General features: G+C 50.8%; 1 long non-coding RNA gene across 1 annotated transcript; it reads right to left on the minus strand.

Moving 5' to 3' along the window:
- Positions 1-355: 355 nt before the first annotated feature.
- Positions 356-1136, minus strand: LOC119778470. The gene is made up of 2 exons (XR_005280069.1): positions 1001-1136; positions 356-448 (listed from the first exon to the last, which is right to left on the minus strand). It is a non-coding gene; the product is annotated as an uncharacterized LOC119778470 (long non-coding RNA).
- Positions 1137-10656: the final 9520 nt, after the last annotated feature.

Here is a 10656-nt window from a genome sequence, read left to right on the forward strand (position 1 = left end):
AACACCTTACCAGGGGCAAAGCCTCCCACATGCATTACCCCAGGGACAGAGGGGTTCATTAAACCATAGGGACATAATGTCCAGAGTATAAGTAATGGAGGAAGCATCTCTTAACCAATAAATATATTTATTAAAAATTAAAAAAAGTTAAATATTGAGTTCCCGGGGCCCATGGAGCGCCCTGGTCCGGTGCCCCCTGTATGGATGGAGCCTGGATGGATGGGGCCCCTTGGATGGATGCTGACCCCTGGATGGATGCGGCCCCTTGGATGGATGCTGACCCCTGGATGGATGCGGCCCCTTGGATGGATGCTGACCCCTGGATGGATGCGGCCCCTTGGATGGATGCTGACCCCTGGATGGATGCGGCCCCTTGGATGGATGCTGACCCCTGGATGGATGGTCACCCCTGGATGGTGACGCCTGGATGGAGGTCCTGCTTGAGTTTCTGAAATATAAAAACAATACATTTATTAGATGGGAATCATCACACTTAATGCTCATAACATAACACGGTTGTCCCGCTGCAGGGGCCCGGTACCACAACACAGCGGCCCGCTTTAATTCTACCAGGCCCCGCGGTCACAGCAGAACCCGGTACCATAACACAGCGGCCCGCTTTAATTAAAACGTTCAATATTAACTGGACAAAAGTGTGGATCCGCATCGGAAAAAGCTTTAAGCATTAAAACGTTCAATATTAGACGGACAAAAGTGTGGATCCGCATCGGAGAAAGCTTTAAGCATTAAAACGTTCAATATTAGACGGACAAAAGTGTGGATGCACATCGGAGAAAGCTTTAAGCATTAAAACAGACCATATTAGCTCCGCTTTAATTCTTCCAGGCCCCGCGATCACAGCAGCAGAACCCCGGTAGCATAACACAAAGAGCTCTCGGAGCTAAGCTAAACAGCCGGCTGCATGCTACCCCGCAGCAAAGAGCCTTGGGCCCGCTGAATACACCGCAGTCACCCGCACACGGTCCGGTAGATGAGCTACCTGGTTAGCCGCTTTGATCCATCCAGAGCTCCGGGAGATCGCCTCCATCCTTAGCCGCTTTGATCCATCCAAAGCTCCGGGAGATCGCCTCCCTCCTTAGCCGCTTTGATCCATCCAAAGCTCCGGGAGATCGCCTCCCTCCTTAGCCGCTTTGATCCATCCAGAGCTCCGGGAGATCGCCTCCCTCCTTAGCCGCTTTGATCCGTCCAAAGCTCCGGTAGATCGCCTCCCTCCTTAGCCGCTTTGATCCATCCAGAGCTCCGGGAGATCGCCTCCCTCCTTAGCCGCTTTGATCCGTTCAAAGCTCCGGTAGCTGAGCTACCTGGTTAGCCGCTTCCAGACTCAGGCGACCGATGATGATGTCATCTCTGGCGCCGGGAAGGCTGGTAAACAAGCGAGCTGCTGGCGGAGCTCAGTTCATCTCTCAGCGAGCCTGCAAACTGATTTTAGCAGGGCCGGTCAACCATATACAAGGCCCGGGCCCAGGGGGGCCCACAAGCGGGCCCCCCCGTTCCCCACAGGCCTCCAGAACCGCGGGGACCGGTTCTGAACCACCCGGGGACATGTGTGGGGACCTGGGGACTGTTGTAAGCATGACCCGCTCACCCAGAACCGGGCTCCAGAACCAGGCCCATTAATCCGACCCAGCACCGCCCTGGTTCCCCACAGGCCTCCAGAACCGCGGGGCTTGGTTCTGAACCATCCAGGGACATGTGTGTGGACCTGGGGACTGTTGTAAGCATGACCTGGGTCCAGAACCAGGCTCCAGAACCAGGCCCATTAATCCGACCCAGCACCGCCCTGGTTCCCCACAGGCCTGCAGAACCCTGGGCCCGGTTCTGAACCACCCAGGGACATGTGTGTGGACCTGTGGACAGTTGTTATCATGACCCGCTCACCCAGAACCAGGCTCCAGAACCAGGCCCATTAATCCGACCCAGCACTGCCCTGGTTCCCCACAGGCCTGCAGAACCCTGGGCCCGGTTCTGAACCACCCAGGGACATGTGTGTGGACCTGTGGACAGTTGTTTGCATGACCCGCTCACCCAGAACCAGGCTCCGGAACCAGGCCCATTAATCCGACCCAGCACCGCCCTGGTTCCCCACAGGCCTCCAGAACCCTGGGCCCGGTTCTGAACCACCCAGGGACATGTGTGTGTACCTGTGGACAGTTGTTATCATGACCCGCTCACCCAGAACCGGGCTCCAGAACCAGGCCCATTAATCCGACCCAGCACTGCCCTGGTTCCCCACAGGCCCGCAGAACCGCGGGGCCCGGTTCTGAACCATCCAGGGACATGTGTGTGTACCTGTGGACAGTTGTTATCATGACCCGCTCACCCAGAACCGGGCTCCGGAACCAGGCCCATTAATCCGACCCAGCACTGCCCTGGTTCCCCACAGGCCCGCAGAACCGCGGGGCCCGGTTCTGAACCATCCAGGGACATGTGTGTGTACCTGTGGACAGTTGTTATCATGACCCGCTCACCCAGAACCGGGCTCCAGAACCAGGCCCATTAATCCGACCCAGCACCGCCCTGGTTCCCCACAGGCCTCCAGAACCGCGGGGCCCGGTTCTGAACCACCCAGGGACATGTGTGGGGACCTGGGGACAGTTGTTTGCATGGCCCGCTCACCCAGAACCAAGTACCGGGCCCATGGAGGCCCACAATCCGACCCAGCACTGCCCTGGTTCCCCACAGGCCTGCAGAACCGCGGGGCCCGGTTCTGAACCACCCAGGGACATGTGTGGGGACCTGGGGACAGTTGTTTGCATGGCCCGCTCACCCAGAACCAGGCTCCGGAACCAGGCCCATTAATCCGACCCAGCACTGCCCTGGTTCCCCACAGGCCTGCAGAACCGATGGAGCTCCAATCTCGGGGTGACCTGGAGCAGTTTAAATAGGAAATATATACAATATTAATTGGACAGAGGTATGCATCACTGGGTGCCGACAATTGGCACGGCATGGGTCCGGAACCAGGGACCGGGCCCATGGAGCTCCTCTCCCCAGAGACAGAGCACCAAGGGCCCACCGCAGGACCATGGACCGGGCCCATGGAGCTCCAATCTCAGTGACCTGGAGCAGTTTAAATAGGAAATGTATACAATGTATTAATTGGACAGAGGTATGCATCACTGGGTGCCGACAATTGGCACGGCATGGGTCCAGAACCAGAGACCCGGTCCGGAACCAGGCTCCGGAACCAGGGACCGGGCCCACGGAGCTCCTCTCCCCAGAGAAGAAGCACCAAGGGCCCGCTGCAGGACCATGAACAGGGCCCATGGATCACCAAGGGCCCAGCACAAACCCATGGACCGGGCCCATGGTCCAGAACCAGGGACCGGGCCCATGGAGATCCATGCTGGGGACACAGGTGTTCATTAAACGGACAGAGGGCCGCACGGCACTTGACCTTTGACCCCTGGGGAAAGCCGCACAGGGCCCGTGGGCTTAGATCTCCGAGACCCGGAGCAGTTTAAATAGGAAATATATGCAATATATTAAGTGGACAGAAGTTCGCATCACTGGGTGCCGACAATTGGCAGGGCATGGGTCCAGAACCCATTTTTTAGTTAACCCGCTTTCAACTTGCACTTTTAAATAGCAAAGATTGAAAAACCCAGCATCCGCCGCACCTCCAGAACCAGCCGAGCGAGTGGAGCGCCTCTCCCCGGACAAGGAGCACTCTGGGCCCGCACCGACCCCCGCGGAACAGCCCCTGGTCCTCCAGAGCCCACCCAGTGTCCAGCACAACACCCCTTTGGCCCGCCTTAGCCCACACTGGCGCTCAAAAGCCCAAAAAACAAAAGCGGTGAGCCCCTGAGTCCGAGCGGTGACCCCTTTGTCCGACCCCAGCCCTCGCCAAACGCTCCCATAACGCCGCAAAAATACTTTTTACAGACATATGGCACCGTCTTCCACCCTATTGGCCCACCCAAACTCACTGTTTGGCATTTAAAGGGTTAAAAAATCAAAAACCGCCAGCATTTAAAGGGTTAATAACAAAATCCGCACTAAATTCCCGGTTCGGGCACACTTTTGGCTAAAGGAAAACCAAAGGGCTTGACTGCCATCTAGTGTGTCTGCTCCGTATTGCAGATCCGGCCCCGTGGCCCGCTTGACCCCCACCTGGCACTCTTTGAGAACTACCCGGATGGCAAAGCGGACCTTCCTGCCAACTCGGACGCCAGCGGGCAACTTGGCAAGAGAAAAAAAGGGACAAAAAGGACCTGATTTTCCTGGCCCCTAACCCTAACCCTAACCCTAACCCTAATTATGTAACCCTTTTATTTTAAGTTTCAACTTGTGGAGTGCATTGTAACCGACGCTTACCAGTTGAGACAGCAAGTAGCCTGATGAAGGTTGATTCTGACCGAAACGTCGCTTTTACTTGCTGTAACTGTCTCTTCTCAGTTTATTAAAGTGCCTAACGGCATAAAAAGAAGTCTAGTTTCCTGCACTCCTTATTTTACTTTTTTTTCTTTGTTGGAAAACAATTTTTCCAGTCAGTTTTTCTGGGTTTTTCCACTTTTTATTTTTTAAAAATCTCCGGAGTAATACCACCGCCCGCCACCAGATGGAGTGGTTCTCTGAACCAGAGGACGGATGGACCACGGTGAGCTACCACCGAGGAAGAAGGCGTGACCGGGGCCCAGTGGACCGGAACCACGGTGGGTTCAGGGCCTACCAACAGGACCGAGATCCGCCGCCCCAGCACTGGAGGCCCAGCTACGCCTCCGTCACCCGTGGGTATCCCCGCAGCCATAGCCGGGGCTCCGGCTACCGTAGAGGCCCACGCAGCCGCAGCGGGGGCTCTGGTTACCATGGTTACCGCCGAAGCCAGTCCAGGTATCCACAACGTCACTTCCAGCAGGACTCGGGTTACCATGGCTACCGCCGACGCTCTTCCGGATATCCACAACGTCACTTCCACCAACAACAACGGCCTCGGAGCCGAGATTGGAACGGACCTGCACAGAATCAGCACAATCAGAGGTATGGATCAAGCTATCAGAACTTTAATAGAAACCAGCAGAATCAGAACAATAACTATCAGCAGTCTGACGATCCACGGTTTAAGGACAAAGTCAGAGCTTTACATAAACTGCTTAAAGCGACACACCACCTTAAGAACGTGTCGCAAGATGAACGTAAGCCACCGGCTATCGTACGTACCACTGATAGCTTAGCATCCACCATTAAGCCGGCCTTCCCTAGCAGAAGAACTATGGACCTGATAGAAGGCAATGCTATGAACTGGGCTCTTAATACCATGCTGATTTTAAGGCAACATTATGAAGAGGTGCGCATTTCTGAGAGGAACAGACTGAGACGGCTGGGAGGGGACATGCTAGCTCCACTGGAGGTAGCCATTAAGTGGGCACAGAGGAATTTGGGCCGCAGATTCGATCCAAACACAGCTGATGAAGTCCAACTCTTCCTGGCCACTGAGGACTCAGTGAGGGGCCCTCCATCACCATCATCTTCATCCTCGGGCTCATCTGGGTCGATCTCACCTACCCCCCCTCGTCCATCAACCCGCCCCCCCACCCCTCCCTCCCCTCCCTCCCCTTCCCTGTCCCCTGCAAGCCAAACAGGGCGACAGGATCAGGCTGTGGGGACTACTGATGAGGAACCTGAAGAAGCTGATCAGACTCCTCCACCAACTCCAGCTCCTGCTCCAACCCCAGCTCCAGCAGCTACAGCCAGGGGCCCCTCTTCTCCATCTTCCGGCCCTGTCATGGCCACAGCAGCTACCATGACAGATCCTCCTCGTACCGGCTGGACACCTCCAGCTTCTGATGATGGGGACGACGCAGCGGACATCACTCCACCTCCACCACCGACTGATGACATCACCACATCTCTTCCTCCAAGACAGCAGAGGACCTCCAGAGCTTCCGGGATCGTCACCTCTGCTGCAACTGGAACATCGCAGACGACTTCTCCTCACTCTTCTCAGCAGCCTCTCCAACCTGAGAGGGCAGCAGCTCCTGCCATGGGGGACGACTTCAGCCTAGAGGACCTCATCGAAGCAGAGATCAACAGTCAGCGGGAAGCAGCAGCAGCAGCCTCCCCTCTGTCACAGGCCTCCAACTCATCCCAGGTCAGCCGGCGGGCCCCACTGAGGCCCAGACTGATGCCCCTGCACAGAAGGATGCAGGCCAGCACACAGCGACGACTCACCTTCACCACCAGGGGGAGGCCTCCTGGTCCAGCTGCAGCATCCGCCATCGGTGGAAGCAGAGAACCCACACCTGCTCAGGTAACTGTGGCAGCCAGACAGATGGGATCACAGAGAAAAATCCGTGAGTGGTCCCTTAACCTGACTAATAAATGTGTGGTTCTGGGTGATTCTAATGTGGCCAAGTTTCAGACTATTTCCACGCTGGCCCAGAGATACCCTGAAACACAGGTTCACAGCTTTCCAGGTGCCAAATGGAAGCACATGACCCACCTCTTCGAGAAGGCGCCAGTGGCGGGGAACGTGGAACGTGTGATCCTGTCTCTGGGCATCAACAACAGGGCTCAGAGGGACAAGAAGGCAGCTGTGAAGGAGATGAGAGAGACATTGAGAGCAGCCAGGGTGAAATGTCCAAATGCTGAGATTTTTGTTCCCCTAATAAATTTCTCCACAGCACTGCCTCTCCAAGAACAGATGACCCTCTCTCACATGAACATGCACATCTCACAGCTCAACCGCTTCATCCCGGCGCTGGAGAGACAGCTGTTCTCTGTGAGCAGTGACAACGTCCACTGGTCCAAAGCCACTGCAGCCCGCATGCTGAGCCACTGGGGTGAGTGGCTAAAATAGAAAGCCCCAAGAGCCTGCAAAGGAAGGAGGGGCATTCTCAGATTGTCAATAAAAATATTTGCAATCTTTCTAAAACTTTCACTCTCAGTGATGCACAGTGTTCCCTGTTAAACAGGGGTCTGACGTTCATCCCCATCCAGGGTAATAATAAGCTGAATCTTCTCAAAATCCAAATGAGGCATGAACTCCAAAACTATCACAGAAGAATTAAATTGGCCATTTACTACAAAGATGAAATTGGAAATAATTCTAATATACACTTACCTTTTATGCCGGAATCGAGCTGGTCTCCTCCAATTTCTGCTCTTCCTCCTGAGGTGGAAAAATTAATTTCACAGGACCTAAAATATATAGATAAAAAATTTAGATGTATCAAAACCATACCAAACCTAAATTTAGAAGAAACAAAAGCACTTAAAGAACTAATTAATGATAAGAATATTATAATCAAACCTGCTGATAAGGGCAGCTCCATTGTCATAATGGACAGGGAGCAATATTTATGGGAGGGATACAAACAATTATATAATGAAACCTATTATAAAAAATTAGATACCCCTATTTATATGAATACCATACCACTAGTAAATAAAATATTGGATGATTTATACAAAAAGAAATTTATTAATGCCAAGCAAAAAACATACTTACGTGGATCTTCCGAACCCAGAGCCAGAAGGTTCTATTTACTTCCAAAAATCCATAAGGAACCAGAAAAATGGAGTAAACCCCATGAAATCCCTCCTGGCAGGCCCATAGTCTCTGACTGTAGCAGTGAGACATATCACACAGCAGAGTTTATTGATTATTATTTATATCCACTTTCTATTATACATAAGAGCTATATCAAAGACACATATGACTTTGTGGAAAAAATTAAATTAATCTCTTTACCTCAGGACTCTATTCTATTTACAATTGATATTGATAGCTTATATACTAATATTGACATAGATGAAGGAATTAACTGTATAAGAAACATTTTCCACAAACATCCAAATTCGAAGAGACCAGATCGAGAGCTTCTACAATTGCTAGAAATTAATTTGAAGAGAAACGATTTCAACTTTGATGGCCAATTCTTCTTACAGGTCAAGGGAACAGCCATGGGGAAAAAGTTTGCACCGGCATATGCAAATATCTTCATGGCTGAGTGGGAAACAGGAGCCCTCAGTACGTGCAGGAAGGCCCCACTGCACTACTTCAGGTACCTGGATGACATCTGGGGGGTCTGGACTCATTCGGAAGCAGAATTTCAGGAATTCCTCCAGCACCTGAACACACATAACCCATCAATTAAAGTAAAGTCCACTACCAGCGTTAAAGCCGTAGATTTCCTGGACACCACCACATATAAAGGGAAACAATTTGATAAAACACACAAATTGGATATTAAAGTCTTCTTCAAACCTACAGACACACATGCTCTGTTATTCAAAACTAGTTATCATCCTAGGCACACTTTTGCTGGCCTAGTTAAATCACAACTCCTCAGATTCCATAGAATTTGTACACAGAAAGCAGATTTTGAGGAGGCAATTAGCACTCTGTTTTCTGCCCTTCGTAAGAGAGGATATTCCAGATCCTTCTTGAGAGCATGCAAGGGGAACTTCCTTGAATCCAGACCCCCTGATGCATCACCCATGATCCCTCTGATCACAACATTCTCCTCCTCAGCAGGACACTTTGCACATAAAATCAAAAAGAATTTTACTAAATTTCAATCTGACACTTCTTTACTCCCAAATTATAAAATAATCACGGCTTACAAAAGAAATAAAAACCTGAGGGATTTCCTCGTCCATGCTGAGGTCAAACCTTTGAAAAAACCTAAGGTGAAAGGTCACATAGGTTTCTTCAAACAGTTGCACTGGGTACAAAATAAATTCAACAGAACAATTTTTAAATCAGACAGATCAGGACACCCCAAGTCTAAAAATTGTGTTTATTTAATTACATGCAAAGTGTGCAACATGTACTATGTTGGTGAAACAGGTAACAGCCTCCTTACACGCTTCACCCAGCATAGATACAACATTTTAAAGCACAAAGAAACACATGTACCCTTAGTGCAACACTTTGTACACCATGGATGGGATGCAGTCTCTGCCTTGGTGCTTGAATGCAACCCAACCTGGTCTGCAGCCCAGAGGAGAAGGGCAGAAAGATTATGGATCCACAAGTTGGACACACTCATCCCCAGAGGCCTGAATGAGAGGTAGGATCCACAGGTGGCGACCCTGGCAGATGTGCCCGTGCACCGGGGCGGGTGGGGTGTTGGGGATGGGTTGTGGGGGATCCAGTTCGCTGGGTTCCTTGCTTCCTGTCCTCGCTCACCCTGACCCGAACCCTCACCCTAACCCAACCCTAACCCTAACCCTAATTATGTACACCCATCCAGACCTTTTAACTAACCCTAAGGTCTTAGGGGCCCGGCCCTAACCCTAAAAGAAATACCTTAGATCCCTAATTTACCTTATCCAGGCCTCCAACCACAAAAAGCATAGAAATTTTTAATAATTTACCTTAATATTCCCTTGTAATACCCTGTTTTCCTGCAGTGCCTTATGGGTAATTTTTAGACTTAATTTTGACTTAAAACCTTTAATTTTTATCACCATACTGGTTTTAATTAATGCTATCTACCAATTCCCCTACTGTAGTTCCCATATTACTTAATTTCAAGCGACCCTAAAACAAAACCATGAGTGAAGCAGTACTACCGATAGATAACCCCAGCCCCAATTTAGATAGCCTTTATGTCATGCCTTGGTCTCACGCTTTTTGTGTGTGACTTGGGCATGACATCCTTGACCCTAGAGCTGTGCGGTGTATGGAGCATAGGATCAAGTCCCCCCTCCCCCCCTCCACCCCCCCTGGCGCGGACGACACAGGACCCAGATCTTCAGCCTTACCTGGGCAGGTCGGATTAACCTTACGGTGTCAACAACCGACCTGTTTACCGAAGGGTACTGGGTAAGGAGGTGAGTATGCGGCCCCCTTGAGTTCCCCTATTGGAACAATGCACACAAGGTGTGGCGGTCCAGGGCTTAGGACCTTAATCGCAGCCCAGTCTTCTATGGGGGTTAGCCCCGGCAACGCACAGCCCACATCCACCACACACGTTTAATTTGGTTTTTCTTCCCCTTTTAACTACAATTGGACTCTTTTAAATTATCATTTTTTCCAAAAAGGATTTTACATCCCCTAGTCCAGCTTAGGTGACTAGGCCGAGGATGCAACGGGACCTAGGTTGTAGTCATTCATCCCCTAGTCCAGCTTAGGTGACTAGGCCGAGGGTGCAACGGGACGTAGGTTCTTTTACAATGCCCAATCGGGTATTGATCTTGATGGTCTCATTTTGATGGGTCCCAAGCCGGACCTTGACCTTTGACCTTCATTGTAGATTTTTTTCACTAAGGTAATGGGTCCTAAACCGGACCTTGACCTTTGACCTTTCATAGTTTTTTCTTCTTTTATGCTGTGATTGACTTAGTTTTAGATGTCTTTAAACCTAATTGGCTATTGGACACACAGCAGGGACTGATCATCCCTGTCTGGGCCGTCCTCGAGTGAGGGTGTCTAGTGATAATGGCCGAAACACCCAATGATCTTGAGGTCCACTACTGATGATGTGTTCCAAAAATTCCTTTTATTTAGTTTAGAATATTTTATAGTATCCTTTCTACCTCTACTATATGATCAACGCTTACCTTCACCATTTACTCTGACTTTAATCGTATGGAGGAATTTGGATGGTATTGGGACCTGTTAAAGGGCCTCCATGCTATCCTATTCTGTAACTCCATCCAACTATTTTTATTTATTTATTTAGA

The sequence above is a fragment of the Cyprinodon tularosa genome, unplaced genomic scaffold, assembly GCF_016077235.1.
Source record: "Cyprinodon tularosa strain WSP-4 unplaced genomic scaffold, ASM1607723v1 ctg1337, whole genome shotgun sequence".
Classification (NCBI taxonomy): domain Eukaryota; kingdom Metazoa; phylum Chordata; class Actinopteri; order Cyprinodontiformes; family Cyprinodontidae; genus Cyprinodon; species Cyprinodon tularosa.